A 22,888-nucleotide genomic window follows, 5' to 3' on the forward strand; every position below is an offset into this window, starting at 1 on the left:
CTTTTAGTAACTGCATTTTTTTAGATGAGGCAACTGAAGGTCCCATAGGAAATAAAACTTTTCCAAGGTTACATGGAGGACATCCAAGCAATACTAAATGGTAAGCCTGGGACTTGAACCAAATTCTGATCCTTTCTTGCCTACTTCTCCAAAGTTGAGAAGGGAAAAAAAAAAAAAACTTATAAACCATATAAAACCAGGATTTTTACTTATATTTCTTTATGTAATCCCACTAAATTTGTTTTCCTCCATTGTTTTAATCAGCCCTTAAAATGGAAGATTGCTATCTCCAGGACAATAAAATTTCATCCATTCATTTTCACTGTGTTTCCTATTAAATGTTTCCAACTAAATAGAAACTTGATCCTTAAAAATCATAAAATTTTTTAAAAAAATCATAAAATTAATACAGGCAGGTTTCCTGATCATGTTTCTCTTTAGGTCAGACTTAGCTAAATCATGAATAATTTGCCAGAATGTAATGGATGGAATATGTTTATTTTATTTAGTGTGGAAGTCAATCGTGACTGGTAAGTATTCAGGAAGACCTATTAATGGACGTGGGCATCCAGGGCGCCCAGTATCATTCCACCATTTGTTCTCAAGTATTTCTCTATGCACCTGTCTCACCTTTACACCAGGTGCATCTGAGCCTCTAGGAAGAGCCTTGCATTCTGATGTTAATAGCACCTTCCAACCAGCTCCTGAGCAGTCAGCTCCCTCCCGGAATAAAATGTGTGGCTCCTTAGGAGCTCAGTTCTGTAACGTTATCCCCTAAAAGCACAGCTCACCAAATCTTACCTCTAGAACACAGGATAGGTGCAGAACTGGGGCCCGGTGGGAAAGGCAGGGGGAAGGGAAGCAGGGAAAGGAAGGTGCTGCAGGTCGGACCTGAGTCATCCATGGAAGGGTCTAAGTTATTTAAAATGCTGTATTTCCTCAAAAATAGATGTGAATTTTCTCCATAAAACTCTGTAGATCTTTTTATATTATATTTAAAATGTGGGGCGCCTGGGTGGCTCAGTGGGTTAAGCCGCTGCCTTCGGCTCAGGTCATGATCTCGGGGTCCTGGGATCGAGTCCCGCATCGGGCTCTCTGCTCGGCAAGAAGCCTGCTTCCCTCTCTCTCTCTGCCTGCCTCTCTGTCTACTTGTGATCTCTCTCTGTCAAATAAATAAATAAAATCTTTAAAATAAATAAATAAATAAATAAATAAATAAATAAATAAATAAATAAATAAAATGTTTTAGGTCATTATTTGTCTTGAATTCCCTGAGTCCATTGATGCCCTCAGAGACTGGGACCCTGAGCACTAGAATGAAGCCAAGCCAGGGCTGAATGGTGGGGGAGGGGAGGGTGTGCTCGCTTTACCCAGGATGGGGGAGGGCTTACTGGAAAGCAGAAAACAGAAGAGAAGATTACCAACAAGAGTCCCCTGAAGATTAGAAGGCTGCCTCTCTGGGATGAAGCATGAAAGAGACTTCTAAAAAGAAGTCCATGGAAAAGAGCTAGGAGCAGTGGCCAATGCTTGTCTGGCCCCATACGATTTCCCTGCCATATTATCAACTCTTTTTTCTTTTTTTTTTTCTTTTCTTTTTTTTTTTTTTTTAAAGATTTTATTTATCTGACAGAGAGAGATCACAAGTGGGCAGACAGTCAAGCAGAGAGAGAGAGAGGAGGAAGCAGGCTCCCTGCAGAGCAGAGAGCCCGATGTGGGACTCGATCCCAGGACCCTGAGATCATGACCTGAGCTGAAGGCAGAGGCTTAACCACTGAGCCACCCAGGTGCCCCTCAACTCTTTTTTCTTATACCTGATTCCACTCTGTATCTTTCCTCGTGTCAATCTCTAGTCCAGTGAAATGCCAATTCCTTTCATTAGTAAAAAGATATATTTCACCATCCCTTCAGATGGCCCACAACAACATTTTTAAATACCTACATGAGAAAGAAACAAAAAGTCCAAACAGCTCTACTGTTCCAGAACAAAACCTGGCTGTCATTTGCTCACCTCCCACACTCTCCCCATATCTGGCCCACTTCCAATTGATAGAAACTAAAGAGAAAATAATCATATTCTACAGATAATACTTAACCCACTTAGTGTCAGATCTTAGAGGCTTATGGCAGACCAGAAAGAATACATTTATATGTTAATGTAAACCACAAAAGTAGCATCCACCATACCCCCCAAGTCACTATAAGGGCAACATTGAAGTTAACACAGTACTAAAGGTTTCTGCAAGATTCATCTCATTAAAATAACAAGTTTAGATATAGTTACTCTTCTTGGACCACTCTACAGATGAGCAAACTGTGACTTGAAGGTATAAATCTTGCCTAACGCCCCAGAAACAGAAGCAAGTGATTACGGCAGGGCTCAATTTCACTCTCCACAATCCGCAACTATGGTTTTGAACCGCTACACTCTACTGTAACTTGTTAAAATCTACTTCCTACCCTCTCAGTATCTGAAAGCACTACATTTAGCAAAAAGGAGGAAGAAAGGAGGGAGAAGGGAAGAACTCAGTACCAACATGTACAAGGCGCTATGCTACCTCCCGGAACTACAACGGATTAGGTAGTGTTCAAGTCTTGATGGGTTCATGGACTCCAACAACTCGACATTCCTTCTAGAGGATTCTCTGGTTCACCAATCTCCATCTTTATGCTCTCTCAAAATTCTTGCTCACTTTCTCCACAATGCCTACCTTAACTAATTCTCCTTTACTCAACTGGCCCAGCAATGCTATTGTATTTGATGTTGTATGTGATTTACAATTCATTTGTGTAATTTCTTTTGTTTGGATGGCTTCATACATTAAGCTTACATTCAATACATACAGAGATGGTTGTGGTTTACTTTGTTCTAAATGACCAGTTGTCCCTAAGATACACTATATATTGAGTATTAAGCAGAGATTAAATTCCATGTGACGGGGGGATCTCGGGTGCAGAGAACTGGATTACTCTTATTTCTAGGTTTGTGAGAAACTATCATCAGAAGTCTCTTTTATTTTACTTAGAGAATGTGCATAGGTTACTGGTAGTAATCTAATTTTTGTGTGAGGCACACAAGCATTCATTACTTTATTAATAAACATAATCAACTTGATTTAAATCATTGCAATGCACAAATATGATCTTCTACCAAATCAGAATTTATTACTTTTTGTATATACCCTTAATATGCTACCTGTTGACTCACAGATGTAATTTTCTTTCATCTATAAAAAGAACATTATAAAATGATAAAATAGCAGAACAGTTAATATCAATAGAATATAAATATTACTTAATATATATTATTTTTGTAGTCATACCAAAAAAAATCTGACATTTATGTTACTTAACAAAGTTAACAAAATATTTATGAAGTCACTGACAAAAAAAAAAAAAGCTCTCAATTTGGCAGATTAATTTAAGAGATTAAATATGTTCTTCCATATTGCAGTAAAAAAAAATAAGATTTTTTTTAAAAGTATTTCAAAGATTAAATTAACTGGTAATTTAGTATTCCACACGATCATATCCCAGTAAGTACAAAACTTATTTTTTTAAAAAGATTTTATTTGACAGAGATACAGTGAGAGAAGGAACACAAGCAGGGGGAGTGAGAGAGGGAGAAATAGGCCTCCCACTGAGCAGGGAACCCGATGTGGGGCTGGATCCCAGGACCCTGGGATCATGACCTGAGCCGAAGGCAGACGCTTAACGACTGAGTCACCCAGGCGCCCCAGTACAAATCTTATCTTTAAAATGTGTGCTTTTAAATTTTTTATCCTGTTATAAATATATATTTCCACAGATAAAACAGGTTACTTTTAATGTAGGGCTAAACAACAAACTCAAATCCTCATTTTCCTCCTACTAGTCATTATTTTAGGCAAATAGGAAGGAATAATTGATCATCTTTGGGGATTTTTACACAAGAAATCTCTTTACTGAGGTGGGAACTCAAACCAAATGACATCCAAAGCCCCATCCAAAGTTTCTTTTTTTTTTTTTTTAAAGATTTTATTTATTTATTTGACAGAGAGAGATCACAAGTAGACAGAGAGGCAGGCAGAGAGAGAGAGAGAGAGAGGGAAGCAGGCTCCCTGCTGAGCAGAGAGCCCGACGCGGGACTCGATCCCAGGACCCTGAGATCATGACCTGAGCGGAAGGCAGCCACTTAGCTTAGCTTAACCCACTGAGCCACCCAGGCGCCCGCCCATCCAAAGTTTCTTAATTAGGAGTTTCTTTCTTTCTTTTTTTAAAGATTTTATTTATTTATTTGACAGAGATCACAAGTAGGCAGAGAGGCAGGCAGAGAGAGAAGTGGAAGCAGGCTCCCCACCGAGCAGAGAGCCCAATGTGGGGCTCGATCCCAGGACTCTGGGATCACGACCTGAACAGGGACACTGAGATCAAGGTTAAGGTAGAGGCTTAACCCACTGAGCCACCCAGGCACCCCAATAAAGAGTTTCTTAACTAAGAACTCTGTTCACAAGTGTGTAGAAACCCAATCAAACTGATAGCCTTCATTATTTCTTATATAAAAATCTATGGAATTCTGTTAATATATTATAAAAATACAGGGTGCCTGGGTGGCTCAGTGGGTTAAGCCGCTGCCTTCGGCTCAGGTCATGATCTCAGGGTCCTGGGATCGAGGCCCGCATCGGGCTCTCTGCTCAGCAGGGAGCCTGCTTCCCTCTCTCTCTCTCTCTGCCTGCCTCTCCGTCTGCTTGTGATCTCTCTCTGTCAAATAAATAGATAAAATCTTTAAAAAAAAAAAATAAAAAAATAAATAAAAATACAGTCTGAAAACTGAAAATAAAAAAGCACTGTATGTGTGACAGGAATTTCCAAGTCTATTAAGCATGGTTTCCTCTTGATTAAAGGACTTTCCTTACTATATCTATGAAACTGAAGAGAAACTTTGGAAAACCAATATAATTAAGCCTTAGAGAAGGCCTTCACAACTTTTTTCCTATCTGTCAAGTTTTCTGCATTACTGCTTCACGATGGAAGCACTCTATACTCTGACCTCACCTTACTGCACTGCCCATGGCTGCTAGCTGACCACGACTGAACTACTGCCTGTTCCCACTGGGCTCATTCTTGCTTTCTGCTAAGGCTACTTGTCACCCTCAGCCACCAACTCTCCAGTGTGCAGTGTCAGTTCGATACTTACTTTCCCCATGTACTGACTTATTACAGCTGAGTACTATTCAGCCCTACCCTTCTGACTCAGACCTACTTCTTCAGTATTTTCATCTGAGGCTTACAATTTACCTCCTGAAATATATGCTCTCTTAAACAGGGACTATTTGGCTCTGAAGTTTTGCTTCCACAACTGGACTCTTAATTTTGCATCTGGTACTCCTTTATGTCTGGAAATCCTTGGTATTCGGTAAATACTTGATGGTTTATTGATAAAAATAAGACGACATTTATATGGACTTTTTTTTCTTCTTCAGTTTTCCAAAAAAGATTTGAAATTTTAAACTGCTGTAGGTGTTTAATGTTCCATTATTTGCATTCTTTAAAACTCAATTTTGTGTATCTACCCTTAAACATGCCTCAGGAAACATCATTTACTAATTTCCTAATATGCAGTGCCTTGTGGGTGTTATTAAAAATGTCAACTATATATGCTAATCATTCATATGTTTTATCTCTTCCTCATTAAGTAAAACCTGACACACACTGTACACAAATTAAAACAAGTGCTGTCTGCCCTTCTAAAAACTGTTATTTATTGTATAGTGTAAACATAAAAAATAGTTTTGACTTTTTTTCAAGATATTATTTATTTATTTTGAGAGAGAGAGAGCATGAGCACATGAAAAAGGGGAGGGGGAAAGGGGGAGAGAGAGACTCAAGCAGACACCACGCTGAGCACAGAGTCCCCCAAAGGGCTCCGTCTCACAACCCCAAAATCATGATCTGAGCTGAAATCAGGAGCCCAAAGCTTCGCCAACTGAGACTTTTATTTCTGATTAGAAAATATAACATGCATATTCTAAAACCCTCAAAGAATGCCTAGAAGTGTAACTAAGAAAATTAAAATCACTTGAAATAGTAGTAGCAAAAGAGCAAGCACTGTTACCACATCTGGTATATGCCCTCACATACATGCATACACACATACAAAAAGCACGAATTCCCAAAGCCTCTCATTCCGTTAAGTCCTGTCTCCACACTTATTACTGATGTGACCTTGAGCTCTTTAGCCTCCTGATGCTTCTGTCTACTAATCTATAAAATGGGACCAATAATATTCCTCAGAGGAATGCAGTGATTATTAAGTAAGATGACCAATGTAAAGCACTTCACAAAGTATCTAAAATATAGCAAATTTCAATGTTACTACTATACAGTTGACCCTTGGACAACATGGGTTTGGACAGCATGGGTCCACTCACACATAGATTTTTTTCTTTTTTTTCCTTTAAGATTTTATTTATTTATTTGTCAGAGAGAGAGAGAGAGAGAGAGCACAAGCAGGGGGAGCAGCAGGCAGTGGGAGAAACAGGCTCTCTGCTGGGCAAGGAGTCCGATGTGGGACTAGATCCCAGGACCCGAGGATCATAACTTGAGTTGGCTGGCTCTTAGCCGACTGAGCCACCCAGAAGTCCCCCAAATTTTTTTCAATAAATACAGTAGAGTACATATATAAGATTTTAATAACATTTTCTTTTTTCTAGCTTACTTTAGTGTAAGAATACACTAGAAAACACATATTAACATACAAAGTACGTGCTATTCGGCTGTTAATGTTATCAGTAAGGTTTCCAGGCAACAGGAAGCTATTGGCAGTTAAGTTTTAGGGGAGTCAGAAGTTGTATGGATTTTTGACAGCACAGGGTGTCGCTCCCCTGAATCCTATGTTGTTCAAGGGTCAACTGTATATCCCTGACATACACGCCATTTTGTAACCCACTACTTCCCTGAAGTGACAATACTTCATACACAGACTTGCCTTCCAATAAATTCAAGAGCAGGCTATCACTGTATCATATTTATTTAACTACCTATCCGGCATTTTGATTGCTTGACAATTTTTAATGACAACAATACCCTAGTGAACCTAACTGTAGCCAATTCTTTGCAAAACTATATCTTTGGAATAAATTCCTGGAAGTAAAACTTGTGGTCCAAAGGTTACTCACTTTTGAAGAGTTTATGTATAGTTCCACAGAAAAGCAGAAGTTGACAAAATGCTTCCACAGTGAACATACACGTATATTTACCACAGCTTTCCCAACAGTTGGTAAGGCCATCTTCTATCGTAAGCAATCGAACGGTGGAAAAAAATGGTTCTAATCTGTACTTTTTGGAATACTGGCAAGATTACACACCAAGTCAGTGGTTTACTGTTCATTTATGTCTTCTTTTGTGAAATCCCTGTACAGGTCTTTTCCCATCTTTATACTGGGGCAGCTGTTTTATTCTGGTTGGGAGATTTCTTCTTTCAGACTATCAACTTCTCATTCTCACATATATTACAATTAGGTTTTTTTTTTTTTTCCCAGTTTATACCTGGTCATTTAAATTTGCCAAATATTTATTATAAAGATGGGCTAAATTTTTTTTAGTCAAACGCATCTATTTCCAATTTATGATTTCTGGATTGGGGTCGCGCTTTAGAAATTCCTTCTCCATACAGATTTATCAAAGAAATTCCCCTAAATCTTACCTTAGTACCTTTTCCATATTACTCTGATTCAGTTTTTATGAGGCGAAGTATTTAGGGAGATATATTTGAAATCTTAGCATATTATTTCTGAAAATACCTCAGGTTGGACAAAGCATAATGCCTAGCCAAACCACTGTATTAAGGATGATATAGAAGCGGCTTTATCTAAGCTCCCAGAGGAAAATACTATAAAAAGGCACATCATATACGCTGGCTTCATATTTTTAGCAATTAATTTTTATCCCAATCCATATACCTCTGTTCTGCTTTCCAGGCCTATTTATCCCACAGCTTACCTCAGATCTGTACTCAAATTACTTCCTTGGGGAAAATGGCCTCACAAGGTGCCTATTACAAGCACTCAGAATTTTTCCTTTTATACTACAGCCGATCTCAGCTGGAAAGGATACATTTATTTTGTTAATTTGATTACCTGAGCCATAACAGAGATAAGTATTTTTGATCCTTATTGCATGACACATACATAGGTGCTCAAGGGACAGAGGGAAGTTCCCAATATAGCTTTTTGTCTTGTTAGGGAACATTTGTTTGTTTTTCTAACAAAAATATAAAGTCAGATTGAAGCCAAACAAAGCTGGCAGACAGTCCTGCTTTGGAAGTAATCAGTCTTTCCCTCACACAGTTTTAGAAAAGCTGAAGAGGCTCATCATCATGCTAAAAATTCATTCCTGATGGGTTGAAAAGGAAATACATATCTCATCCCAAAACGACCCGCTGAATTGTGTTATTTCAGTATCATTTCGTGCTCTTAAAAATAGGTAAATAGCAGCCTTTCAGATGCTCTGCAGTTTTCAGTCATACACAAACGAGATCAACGTTTGATGTCTAAAACTGGTCATCGAAGAAGAGTAGTAATGCAAATCTGTGTAGGGTTTGCAGTTTACAGAGCATGTCATAAACATTATTTTATTGAGTATTCACAATGTTAGTGTAGGACAGAGATTTTATAGTCAGGAAAAAGAACTCCACCAGAATGAACCAATCTAATCAGTGGAGGAACTTGAACCCAGGATGCCTGCCGCCTGCCCAGGGTGCATCTAGCTGCCCCGGCATGCAGCCCAACCCCAACCTGCTTCCTCTCTGAATGTTCCCTTCTTGATGTCCAGCGTGCACCTTAGGAGCGTGTCCACCTTAGGTGATGTCCAGCCCCTCCTTAGGAACCATCCCGAAATGCATGTTCTCTAAACCTTCACAGACTGCACTCAAACCGCGTTCCCAGTGTATTCTGTCATGCTCAAATACTCCACAGTCTCTTATTTTGCATTACTGGCAAACCTCTTTTTCTCCCACTTGTAGATAAATCTTTTGAAGAGATTGCTAGTCCTTCAAAGATAAAAGCTTTTTTAACTTCCCACAGTGCCTCAGGTAAGACTTAAATACTGATTGTTAATAAACTGGAACGGGGGGTTATGTTCCCAAAAAATAAAAACAAGCTATTCTGAAAGGCCATGCCTGATACCATCCCAGACCCGGTGTCCCCTCGCCCACTTGCAGGTTCCCAGATCCGCCCACAGGGTACACACACACACAGACACACACACGCGTGCGCGCGCACACACACACACACAACACGTCCAACAGGAACACAGTGTTCCCAAGGTGCGCTGGGAGGTGGCAATACTTTTCCTCTCCCAAGACCTGAGGAGTGGCATTTGGAGGCTTTTCTTTACAAAACAGGTTTTTCACGTTAGCTTCTGCCCCAACAGGAGCTCCAGGGTGAGGCAGGAAGGGGCAGAAAGGAAGGAAAGTGCTAAGCAGAGACTGCTGGGAAGGGTCCTTCCACACCCAAGGATGAAATTCCCAAGAAACTTCCATTGTTTTGTCTTCTGGCATCATGGAATGTGAAAGAGTAGGTGGGTGAGGGAAGAGGGAGAGACGGTACCTTCTCTCCCAAGACAAGACAGGTCTCATGTGGATGAACTTATAGCCCAAGTGCCAACTCTGTCACGGGGTCTACTTTTACCTTTGGGACATGCGAGTAAAAGATGTTCGTTTCCAAAACTCCAAACTATTTCCCAAAGGCAAACCTCCCACTAGCAACTGTTTTTCTCCTTCTATATCAAAAGTGTCCTCCATATGTGTATGTAAATATGGGCGGTTATATCTGCGACCCAACCTGATGTGTTCACCTCGACAGACTTCCTCTCAACCCAGAAGAGTCACAGTGAGACTGCTCAGCCTGCTGCCCGCATGCATCTTCACAGCCGCAATTACACACAAGACTTCCACAGGCATGGCCATTAAAACCCACTGGACACACCAATTCATTGCATATGAAAATGCATCAATTTCTGCTCTTGAGGTCACTTCCTACAATGTACTTGTCAATATCTACCTCATTAACACTGCAGATCCCCATTTTTAGCCTTCTCTTTTCATTTTGCAACCTCTTGCGTTTTCTGGGTAATGAAGAGATCCTGTGTTCCGACTAATGAGAATAAACTCCTGTTACGATCATGTTGATAACTCACAACTTTGGAGCAGCCAACTTCAAGATGTTTCTTTAAAAAAGAAAATGTGTGGGGCGCCTGGGTGGCTCAGTGGGTTAAAGCCTTTGCCTTCAGCTCAGGTCATGATCTCAGGGTCATGGGATTGAGCCCCGCATGGGGCTCTCTGCTCAGCGGGGAGGCTGCATTCTGCCCCCCACCACCACCTACTGCTCTGCCTACTTGTGATTTCTCTGTCAAATCAATAAATAAAATCTTAAAAAAAAAAAAAAAAAAGAAAATATGTAAACTAGTCACGAGTGAGGGATGACCTACAGACTGGAGAACAGCCACAAATGCTATCACTACTGTTCTCTTTTCCCAGAAACATAATTCTTTTCTAGACCATAGTTAAGCCATAAGCAAATACAGAGCACCAAGTCAGCACTATGATAACCCAGCGTGGGGGGCGGCAGATAAAAGGATAGCACAAGGAAGCCTTGGAGAGCTGGAGCCATTCTGTATCTTGACTGTGGTGATTGTTAACATGAGTACACATGACAAGACCGCACAGAACTATACACATGAGCACATATGAATGAGTGAGTGTAAAACTATGGGAATCTACAGAAGCTCTGCAGATTGTACCTTGTCTTGAGTTTGATTCTGCAGGAGGTCATGCAAGATGTTACCACTGGGGGAAACTGGGTGAGAAGACATGAGATCACCCTGTATTTGCGTGGTGGGGGGCATAGGGGGAAAATTCCTGTGAACGTACAACTACTTAAAAATAAATTTTTCAAAAAGAAAACCTGTCAATTGCAAACTCTGTTTGCTATCCATCCATACATCCATCTGTCCGTCCATCCAACGGTCCATCCATCCACCCACCCACCCGTCCACCCATGCATACATATATACATTTAGCCAACCATGTATTCATTCAACCAACATTTACTAAGCAACTGGCATTGTTCTATAGCTGTGGCTATAAACACTAAAATGATTCTTCGATCTCTGGGAGCTCACAGCTTAGATAACCACTACAAAAGCCGTATATAAAGGAAAGAGAAGATACAATTATGCTCCATGTGAAAAAGACACATGACAGCCTGTAATTGGCCCACGTCATAGTCAAGCTTTAGGAGAAAGCAAATGTATTTGCCAATCACCATTCTATTCACAAAACAAATGATTATGTATGGTCCATATAAAATGGTCATATTACCCTTAAGGTCCACATCATTAAAAATCTCAACCCTTAAGAGAACTTTTTGCTGAAGATATTTCTATCTTAAGAGCAAAGAACATTGAGTTACAATAAGTTGACTGCTTTCAGAAGACAGGGTGTTGTGTTTGACTTCAAAAGCTCAATGTTTTTTTTAATTTCCTTTTCGAGATACATCTTTGAAATGTTATTAAAAATTGTTCAAGGAAAATTTACAGCTTAAAGCATGTAAAACTGAGGAGTGATAGTCTCCCCGGGGATATAAAAATGCTTGATATTAAAATTTAAACATCTATAACTAATGAAAGAACATTAACCTGGAATAGAGGTTACTGTTTTTCAAAATATAGCTATGGGGGATAGGGGATGGTGCCTGGGTGCCACAGTCAGTTGGGCATCTGACTCTTGGTTTAGACTCAGGTCGTGATCTCCAGGTCGTGAGATCAAGCCCCACACAAGGCTCTGAGCTCAGCACGGAATTTACTTGAGATTCTATCTCCCTCTCCCTCTGCACCTCCCGCTCACTCTCTCTCAAATAAATAAACCTGGAAAAAAATAAATACAGCCATGGACTCACTTCATACGTTATGTGTTTCCTTGGAAAAGTTTTATAAAAGTAAACAACTTCATTTTAAATTAGTATGATCTTTGATGTAAGAGATACTTTCTCTTTGTTCTGATTAATTTTGAATTAACAGTATCTCAACACTTCAATTTTTTTCTTTCGCTCAACACTTTAGTTTTCATTTATCCAGTCTCTGTCAAGCTGGTCTAATCAGATCTTTGGGTTCCCTCAAACGTCTAGTATTATATCTGAAAAATCCTACAAAAGAAAACATAATTCTGTAAAAAATTTAAAAATAAAGAAATGATACTACTATTATGCTTTAGAATTAATACAGATTTATTACAAAGTATTATTTTTGGAAATAGGCAAAAATAAAAATGAAGGACCAATGTTAGTTTTCAAAAACGTAATACAATTAAGATAAAGATGAAAATCCTACATATATTTTTAGCCTTAGCTTAGATGATCACCGGACTCAAAAGGGGAAGCAAAGACAGAAACACTACTACATGAAACTGTTGGTTTACCCCAGCATGACCCTGCGATGCCCACAAAATTTTCACACAGGACCTACTGTCCATAAATACAATATAAAATTGTGCCTTACCTAATGAGTCATTGTATAAAGTACATAGTATGGCTTGTTCAAAAACCAAACTCATCAATGTCAAAACCTGAGTGTGATGCTGAGCAGACATTCTGGTTGGAAGAATTCAACTACAGGTATCACATATTAAAATATATAAATAAATGGTAAGCAGGCATACAGGTCCCTTAATTCAAACTTTGCCTAATAAACAGCCATTAGAAGATCATGTCTCTGAAAACCTAACCTGTCACAGACTATGAAAACAATTCATCACCACTTCATTTTATTTTTTTGAGTCTACTAAGTACCAGTCATAGTGCCCAGTGCTAAAAATTCAGCAGGTCATCCACAATCAACGGGCTTCATGCCATCACAGAGAACACCTGTGAGGAAAAGATCAAGGTGTGCTTCATGCCGCTCGCATATGGAATACAGACCTGGGCCATCGGACCACCCACCCCTCCTGAAAAACACTGATGTCCTGAGTGGATGCACTGGATGGTACAATCCCAGACCAGGTCATAGAATTCTAGCTACCCCAGGAATCTCCCTCAAGCCAAGAACAGTTTCAGAATGAAATCGACTTCCAGTACTTTACACTCAGAACAAATATCAGTATGCCTACAACTTCTCTCCCTTATTTTCAAACCACTTAAGACTGAATAAGAGACTCTTTGAGTACTTCATTTAGATAGACAGACTGTACTACACAACAAAGCTATGGTTATTAATAGACGTTTTCTCCACAATTTCTTTTGAGAACTGTCCTCTCTCCTTAAACATACCCTAGATATAATATTAAGTCATACAACCCAGGTTTTCAATAGCTGAGATTGTAAAAAAATGTTTATGCCAACTATCACAGTAATCTTTGCTTCAGCAAAGCAGACCAGAATGAAAACCAGCTCTTCTGATTTCCCTCCACCCTCTCCAAAATCTCCTGGACTTAAAAGCTTGACGTCACCCCTGACCCCTCCTCATCCACCCAGATCTTTCCCATTCTACTAGTTGCCAAGTCCTATAGGTTCCGAGAATCACTCTCAAGTTGAGCCCTTCTATCTGCACTGCCACAATGTCCAGAATGGCTTTAAATAAAATCTACAACATAACCTATACCATATCTTGAAAACAAATCCCTACCATGTACACACCTTACCCAACAACCATACTCATACTACTTTTGTATACCTTTCCTCTTTAGCATCTGTGCACACACTGTTCCTCCCACCTCAGTTCTCTAAAGAAATCCCATCTTTTCAACTGAGGTCTAATGCAACCTCCTCAAAGAAACCTAACTCTATCATCTCTGATCCCCCACGATATGCCTTGTACTGTTCATATGTCTTGCAGTGCAGTTACTCATGTAACTATTATAGAAGTATTTATGTAAGGAGAAGACTGGCCTTGTCCCACCCAGTTCAAGGATGTATCTTACTTTTTTTTTGTGAGTACTGCGCCTCAGATAGGACACTATACACAGGAGATAATAAATAAACATTTATCAGATGGAACTGACCTTAAACATTCATGTTAAGATACTGACTTACTCTCAAATGCAAGCACTGTGTAAACATGGCTAAGTTTTGACGAGCAGGAGGACAGAACTTTAGCAGTTCAGCTGACTATGGCAACTGTTATTTCCTAATATTCATTATCAAATTCATAAGCATCCAATGTTCAACTTCATGAAAAAGGAAAAAAAAGAAAAATTAAAGATATGGCAATGAAACTCCCCAGATCATTTACACACACACACACACACCAAAAGTCGGGTAGGGAGATCCCAAGACAAGATAGTAATGTTTTCTAGTAGAATGGCTTAAGTCAGAACGCCTGATTTTGCCTACACATTTGTTACTGTGTGAATATATGCAAGGTATATAAATTTTCTGCACCTTGAGGTGCCTGGGTGGTTCAGTCAATTAAGCATCTGCCTTCAGCTGATGTCATGATCTCAGGGTCGTGGGATCCACCAAGTCCCCCATCAGGCTCCCTGCTCAGTGGGGAGTCTGCTTCTCTCTCTTTCTCCCTCTGCCGCTCACCCTACTCATGCACCCGTGCACACGTGCTCTCTCTCAAATAAATAAAATCTCTAAAAAACTTTTTTTCTGCACCTTAATTTCATCATATGCAAAATAAAGATTAGGGTGCCTGGCTGGCTCACTCGGGAGAGCTTGCATCTCTTGATACGGGAGTTGTAAGTTCTAGTCCCACATTAGGTGTAGAGATTACTTAAAAATAAAATCTTTCGGGAAGCCTGGGTGGCTCAGTGGGTCAAGCCTCTGCCTTCGGCTCAGGTCATGATCTCAGGGTCCTGGGATTGAGCCCTGCATCGGGCTCTCTGCTCAGCAGGGAGCCTGCTTCCCCCTCTCTCTCTGCCTGGCTCTCTGCCTACTTGTGATCTCTCTCTCTCTCTGTGTCAAATAATTAAATAAAATCCTTTAAAAATATAAACAAATAAAAATAAAATCTTTCTAAAAAATAAAAAATTGGAGCACCTGGGTGGCTCAGTCCATTAAGGGTCTGCCTTTGGCTCAGTGGGAATCTGTTTCTCCCTCTGCCCCTCCCCTGCCTGTGCTCATTCTCACCTTCTCTCCCTCTCAAATTAAAAAAAAAATTTTTTTAAATAATAAAAAAATAAAGATTTTGACGTTGTATCTTCTTCACATAAAACATCTATGTGCTAAGTTAGTGCTATATAGGAGTTTGCCATGACTATCTTCTGTACTTTATAATCATTTATTCACAACTTCCTTCAGTATTGAGAATGAGGTTATCTACTGGCTAATTCTTAACAGAAAGGCTCTCATGTGCAATTAACAGCATAAGAACCCAATCTTGAAAAGGGCTCTGACCTGGTAGCATCTCCATGCTTTTCCTGTAACAATGATATTGGAAGGTCAGGGGGTCCGAAAGAGAGCTCAAAAGAAGCCAGCCCAGGATAGGATCTCTGTTTTGATTCAGCTACATTAAACAATATTGGAGTTAGGGTTATATGAATCCTAGTTATAGCCGGAGTTTGAATTAACTGAAAGACTTAATGGATTGCTGAGTCTTACCATCAATTAAGTAAGATCTGATAAGTATGTCCAAAAGAGTAATAAAATAATTCAGAAGGACCTCATAAATATATAACATCAAATATTTGCTATGTGTCATTCACTCAAACAGATAGGATCTGTGCTTCACAGAACAGGAACTCATAAAGCATCTAAATGAATATGAGAAAAGCATTAACTGAGGCACAAATTAAAACTGAGACAGCACAATGATCTCCACTGGTAAGGAGACTTTCTAGTACATAGATATCTCAAGACACAAGGCGAAGTAAGGAGAAAGAGAGTAAAATTATGAATTTGAGATTCAAGAAAGCAGCAAAGACTGGTCAGGATCTTTCTCAAGATTATCCAAATGTAAAAAAAAAAAAAGAAAAGAAAAGAAAAAAGAAAAAGGAAGAAAGGTAAATAAGATTCCATGCATGATAAGTAACATGTGACGAATTGACTGAAAAACCTTTCCACAAGGTTAAATTGAGATTTCCTTTGTGAAATATTATTTTTTCATTAAGTCTATAAACTTGAAAGATTGGATGAAATAAGGGTCTAGTGCTGCTCAAGCTCTTCTAATTATCCCACTAATGGCCAGAAGGAAAATAAAATTAAGACCCTCGTCTTCTGACAGATTAAACCATTTCAAACATCAAAAATTAATGCACTCAAATGCTTCAAAAGAATAGAATATGTTTAGTGCTGGCTAAATATGGGTGTGGGAAAGGACAAGGAAAAGATAATTCACAGAAGCCTGATCGAGGGCCATTCTGTCGGTGACGATACAGGAGCAATGAGACCAAGACAACTCCAAAAATCATTCCAACTTCCCTATAAACATGTGGCAGTCCTGACTGGAAACATGAGCACTGATTGACCTATGTGTGTGTGCATGTGTGTGTGTACACACATACTCTCGGGCTTTCATAACAGTTTCAGTCATTCTTGATATTTTACTAAAATATAGTAAATTCAGATTATTCAATTATCTTGGTCCTCAACCAGGACAACTAGCAAAATCTACCAAGCTCCCATTTCTCAACAGCACTGACTGATTAGTTAATGCAAAGAAAAAAAGTAGTATATACTGTAAAAGACATGGCGGGTTTAGTTGTTTTTTGGGGTGGTGGTTTTTTTTTTTTTTTTTTTGAGATTTTATTTATCTGAGAGAGCACGAGCTGGGGGAGGAGGCAGGGGGCAGAAGGAGAAGGACAAGCAGACTCCCCACTCTCCCCACTGAGCAGGGAGCCCAAAGCAGGGATGGATCTCAGGACCCTGGGATCATGACCTGAGCCGAAGGCTGACTTTTGACCACCCCGGTGCCCCAGGTTTAGATCTTTCTCTTGGGAAGAGTTCCTTGAGGAAGGTTTGTATTTCTCTATTCAAGGCAATATTTAGATCTTCAATGAAGACTAAAATTGTAAAAACTGGGCAATGGATCTAGTTATAATAACTCTGGCAAGTTCTCACAGCAATTGCTGTTTAGGCTGAAAGAAGAGGGGGGAGAACATTATAGCCATTAACACTCCTTACAGATTCTGTGTTTACAGACAATCTTGTAAGGAATTTTGCGTCTAGACTTATTCAATATACAATACATTTCAGCAGATCATATTTCGTTTCTGTGTCTTTTTGGCAAACTGGAAAAAAAAAAAGATGTGGTCAATAAATGAGTAACTTCTCCAGTCAGAACATTAATAAAAAACTTCTTATACTTTGCCCTTAGGTAAATGACTCATCATACTGCCCAGGAAAATAAACCACCTCACAGGAAGATCAGTGAATGAGAAAAACTATCAGTCCCCAAGCTACAGAGGAACGGAAGGAAAACAACCCAGAAATAAGGTCTCTTGTTCCATAATCTGACCACAACTACTTCTGCCCTCTTCATTCACCAGCAGGGTTATCTGGGATCTCTAATTCTATGTCTGTAAAATGGGATCATTGAACGAATGCCCACTTTGCAACATCTCACCAGCACCAAGCACACCAAGCACCCAGATCTTCGCTTTTAAAACCATTCCCCAATAAGAGGAATCAAGGTCATCGGATACAAGGAAATTCAGACAAACTGTTAGAGCCAAGAGAAGCCAGAAACATGACCACAGTATGCAGTGTGAGATGCTGGATAGAATCCTGGAACAGAAAAGGGACAGTGGGTAAAAACTGAAGACATCTGAATCAGGTATGGACTTCAGATTAATAAAAATGAATTGATATTGGTTTATTAACTGTAACAGCTATTCCATACTGATGTAAAATGTTAGTAATAGGGAGAAGTGGGTATGGGGCATGTGAGAATTCTATCTTCATTAATTTTCTATAAATCTAAAACGTAAAAAAAGAATATAAGTTTATTTTTTTAAATGTCTGCCTCACCTTCTAAACAAGGCTAAAAATTTTAAATAATTTATGAAAGAAGTTGTTGTTCAACAGACATAAAGATACAGTTACACAAGATTAGTAAATTCCAGACATTTTACCCCATAGTGCATACAGTTAACAATGTGGTGTGCTGTACAATGATATAATATAGTTAGAAATATAATTTAAAATTCGCTGAAAGGGTAGAGCTCTTTTTTTTTTTTTAAGATTTTATTTATTTATTTGACAGACAGAGATCACAAGTAGGCAGAGAGGAAGGCGGTGGGGGGGGGGGGGGGGGGATGGGAAGCAGGCTCCTTGCTGATCAGAGCGCCCAATGCAGGGCTCAATCCCAGATCATGAGCTGAGCCAAAGGCAGAGGCTTAACCCACTGACCCACCCATTTGCCTGGTAGAGCTCATTTTAAGTGTGCTTACCACAAAGGTGGAAAAAAGCAGAGGGGACACAATCTATCAGACGTGATAGATAAGTTTATTACAGTGATCAAGAGGTGATGGTACTATGGGTGGATACTGATGTCAAATTCAGCAAATTATTATATACAGTTTTTTATATACCTCAATAGCGGTCTGAGAGAAGTCCACGGCAGTCCTCAGTTTGTTCACAGGCTGCAATACCTCTTTTTAAAAATGTATTTAAGGGGCACCTGGGTGGCTAGGTGGGTTAAGCCTCTGCCTTCGGCTTGGGCTGTGATCTCGGGGTCCTGGGATCGAGCCCCGCATCGGGCTCTCTGCTCAGCGGGGAGCCTGCTTCCTCCCTCTCTCTCTGCCTGCCTCTCTGCCTGCTTCTGATCTCTGTCTGTCAAAATAATAAATAAAATCTTTAAAAACAAAAAAAAGGCCAAAAAAATGTATTAAAAAAAAAGAAAGAAACCTACTTCCCCATTTGTTTTGCAAAAGCAACAACCTACTCCATTTTATTTTGAAGGACTCCCAGAGATAGATGTGCTCCCTGAAGAAAGAAACGAGGGTGACAATGGATAGGTCCTTCAGAGAGGCTCACAGGAGAATAAGAAGTTACCCATAAGAGGGGCGCCTGGGTGGCTCAGTGAGTTAAAGCCTCTGCCTTCGGCTCAGGTCATGATCCCAGGGTCCTGGGATCGAGCCCCGCATCGGGCTCTCTGCTCAGCGGGGAGCCTGCTTCCTGCTCTCTCTCTGCCTGCTTGTGATCTCTCTCTCTGTCAAATAAATAAATAAAATCTTTAAAAAAAAAAAAAAAGAAGTTACCCATAAGAAATAAACTGGAAATGGATCACGTCAGGATGTTCACTTCTCGACTATGGCTGAGATCGATTACAGAGATACATTGTAAACACTCGAACAAGGAATGTTTAATTATCACTAGTGGAAATCATCCCTATTTAGAAAACACTATTGTAATTTTTTTTTACCACAGGTATTTTCATCTGATTATCTTACTACTATATTTCTACATAAGCAAGGAATACACTTATTCTCCCTTGCTACACTATTATCGGTATTAATTTTCTTTTCTTTTTTTTTTTTATCTCTTTATTGTCATTGATTCTCCTGTAAGTTATTTAAACATTCTTCATCTTCTTTGGAAAGAGCTACTGAAAAACAGAAAAAAACAAGAAATTAACATGTATATTGGTTTTGAAAATCATAGCTATATGAAGCTTAATTGTATACAATGCAACTAGACATACACTTATCTTCCCAGCATCTCTTCAAAATTAGCTCTTCTTCCTCCGAGAAAAATTCCGCTCAGTCCACATGTCTGGGTAAGAAAGTCCCCTCCCCTCCAACCCAGAAGTGGGCATCTGACCCTGGTCTAACCGATCTGAATACTCTGCCCCTCGTCACCTTGGCTGATTTAGGGAACAGGTGACCAGGATAACTGTTATAAAAAAAAAAAACCACTTGCTCTTTCTCTAAGAATATAAAATGTCTATAAAATAGGCAACCAGCAGCCATACTGTTACCATACTTCAATAATCTGAGAATAAAGCACTGAAAAGTGCAAAAAAAAAACAGAGTACCCATGACAAAATTTCAACTACTGCATACGTCAGTACCTAAAACAGCTTCACTTCTTGGATGAACCCACTTCATAAGCCAGTAAACCATGGGGCGAGTTTGATGGGGCGAGTTTGAGTTGGGCCGTCAGTCGAGATGGGATACAGCTGCAAGAGTCAGCAACCTTAAAGGACAGCGGCTTAGGCACGTCGGTAGTCTCTGTCTCTAACATTCCGAATGCAAAGTCAGGCATAGTCAAGGACTGCACAGAGGCTCTGCTCCCCTAAGTGCTACAGACACCATGCGCACCAACACTCCCAGAGCCTGGCTTCATGTTATCAGTTTACAAGGACAGCCAGAGCTCCAGCCCCCAGATCTACCTACCTTCCATGCAGTGGAAATAAAGGATGAAGAGGTGGGGCATAGAAAGCACCAGGTGACTTTCAAGCTAGGCTTGTAGAAGCTTCCATCCACTTACATCACATTGGCTGGAACTCACCCGGCTATGCATAAAGGCTACAAAATGTCATCTTTACTTTGGACAGCAAGGCACACAAGGAAAAACTCCATTACCACAGATAAAAGAAAGAACAAATAATGCAGGACCATCAGCTTCTGCCACAGCGGCAGCCGGGCATCTAAAATTTCCAACCAGAACAACTCAGGCAGATCCAATGGCTACATCATAGGTGTTCTTTCAATGACTGTATTATTTTAAAAAGGGAGTGAGAGGGGCGCCTGGGTGGCTCAGTGGGTTAAAGCCTCTGCCTTCGGCTCAGGTCATGATCCCAGAGTACTGGGATCGAGCCCTGCATGGGGCTTTCTGCTTAGCGGGGAGCCTGCTTCCCCCTCTCTTTCTCTGCCTGCCTCTCTGCCTACTTGTGATCTGTCAAATAAATAAAATAAAAATCTTTTAAAAGGGGGGGGCACCTGGGTGGCTCAGTGGGTTAAAGCCGCTGCCTTCGGCTCAGGTCATGATCTCGGGGTCCTAGGATTGAGCCCCGCATCGGGTTCTCTGCTCAGCAGAGAGACTGTTTCCCTTCCTCTCTCTCTCTGCGTGCCTCTCTGCCTGCTTGTGATCTCTGTCTGTCAAATAAATAAATAAATAAATAAATAAAGGGGGGGTGAGAGAAACTTTAAGGCATCAAATCATTGTAGTACTTATGTTCTGGATATCCCACACAACAATGACACATAATTAGAGTCCAGCAATATGAACATCTATTTTCACACTTCAGAAAATTCAAATTCTGGGAGCAGAGCTTTATCATGTGGCCCAAAGTTGTTAACAGAAAGATAAAAATTCAATGAGGATTAAAATCTAGACCATATAAAGAAATTCTCCAAAGAAAAAGATTAGAAACTCAATAGAAAAACCTGGTAAAACATACGGATAAATGATTGGCAGAAAGGGAAACTTAAACAACCAAGAAGAATATGACTTTTGGGTAAAGAAAAAGCAGAACAATCACATACATTGACTTTCACTCTCTTCCCAATTCAAATAAAACGAGAGGGAATAGATTTTTCTTTAGGCATAGAATGTGAGATGAGTCAATAACAGGAAAAAAAAATTGGAAAGGCAAAAAGCAGATGGAAGAAAGGTAAATGATTTAGCAGACCCTAGAAAGCTGAATAAAACTAAGCCAATTGTGAGGAAAACCGAGAAGCAATATGACTTACCCAAAAAAAAAAAAAAAAACCTTCCAGAATCTGGGAAGCTGTCAGCTCCATATGACTCTAGAAATGGGGTAAGATTTAGCTAAAATAAGGGAGACTGGCTGACAATCTCTCTAAGAATTTGTTAGATCTCCAGATACACTACCTTAGTGAACGCAGATGTCTACCCATCCCCATCCTGGAAGACTAGCAGTTTATTCCCCATAGAGAGAAAAACGTGGAGCCTCTCCTGAGACATCAGGGATACCATGTGGATGAAGCAATCACAGAGAGAACAGAAAAGGGAACAGTCTGTTAAGATGTCCAGTTTTCTTTTTATTCAGGGTGTGAATCACATCCCTGGCCTATACCTATCAGCGGGAGTCTGGGTGGTCTTTCTGTAGAGAACCTAATTAGCCCTAGATTCAAGCCTAAAGATAGTTCAAAAAATAGTAACCCAGCCAGAGACTCTGCTCAAATGCTCACAGATCAGCTCAGAATATCCAGGAATCTCCTGAGTGTTCCAACCAGAGATTACAGAGACTATGAATGCATTCAAAAGACAAGAAAAAGGTGTCATTTTAAAAGGATTACTGTAAGAACAAAAACAAAAAGTATTTTAGAAATTAAAAATAGGATAGTAAAAAAGTGAGATTGGGGTTCCTGGGTGGCTCAGTCAGTTAAGGACCTGAGTCTTCGTTTCAGCTCAAGTCATGATCTCAGGGGCCTGCAGCAAACTCCTGGTCAGGCTCCGTGCTCAGTGCCGAGTCAGCTTGTCCTTCTTCCTCTGCTCCTTACCCCCCGCCCCACTCGCTCTCTTTCTCTAAAATAAATACATACTTTTTAAAAGTGAGATAAGAAAACTATAGGAAGACGATGAAGACAGTCTTTGAGGAAGTTTTCTGTAAGACAGAAAACAGAAGCAGAATAATAAAAACATTGGCATTTCATCTCAGAATATCTGACGTCGGAATCCGGGAGTTAAGAAAACTAGAAAATGGAGATGAGGGCAGCATCAACGAAGAGAGAACCACCCCCCACTCCCGCTCTCCACTTTCATTCCCTTACTTCAAGAACTGAATAGATGATGAAAATAAATTCTGAGATGGCACTTTTTGGAGAAAACAGTACCTTGGATCCTGCGATATGTCCCTATCTGCCTGCTTGCTATCTGAACCCAGGAAATGAATGAATTTGGATAACAAGAGACTTTTTTTTTTCCTCAAAACAGAAATGTCTCTAAAACAAGGATTTACATTTTATCATTTACAAAATGATAGGGCCAGCTGAGTACCCTGCAAAACC

The 22,888-nt window shown here is 39.9% G+C and overlaps 1 protein-coding gene across 6 annotated transcripts in view; it reads right to left on the reverse strand.

Annotated features, from left to right (window-relative positions):
- Nucleotides 1–22,888, reverse strand: part of KLF12 (KLF transcription factor 12) — a 431,680-nt gene that overhangs the window by 320,234 nt on the left and 88,558 nt on the right. The window contains exon 1 of one of the 6 annotated variants that reach the window (XM_047720131.1): nucleotides 631–653. The exons of the other annotated variants lie outside the window; for them this stretch is intronic. The gene's annotated coding sequence lies outside the window, so the exon portion shown is untranslated. Of the gene's footprint in view, nucleotides 1–630; nucleotides 654–22,888 lie in introns of those variants that run through there. 6 annotated transcript variants of the gene reach the window in all.

The sequence above is a fragment of the Lutra lutra genome, chromosome 3 (assembly GCF_902655055.1).
Source record: "Lutra lutra chromosome 3, mLutLut1.2, whole genome shotgun sequence".
Classification (NCBI taxonomy): domain Eukaryota; kingdom Metazoa; phylum Chordata; class Mammalia; order Carnivora; family Mustelidae; genus Lutra; species Lutra lutra.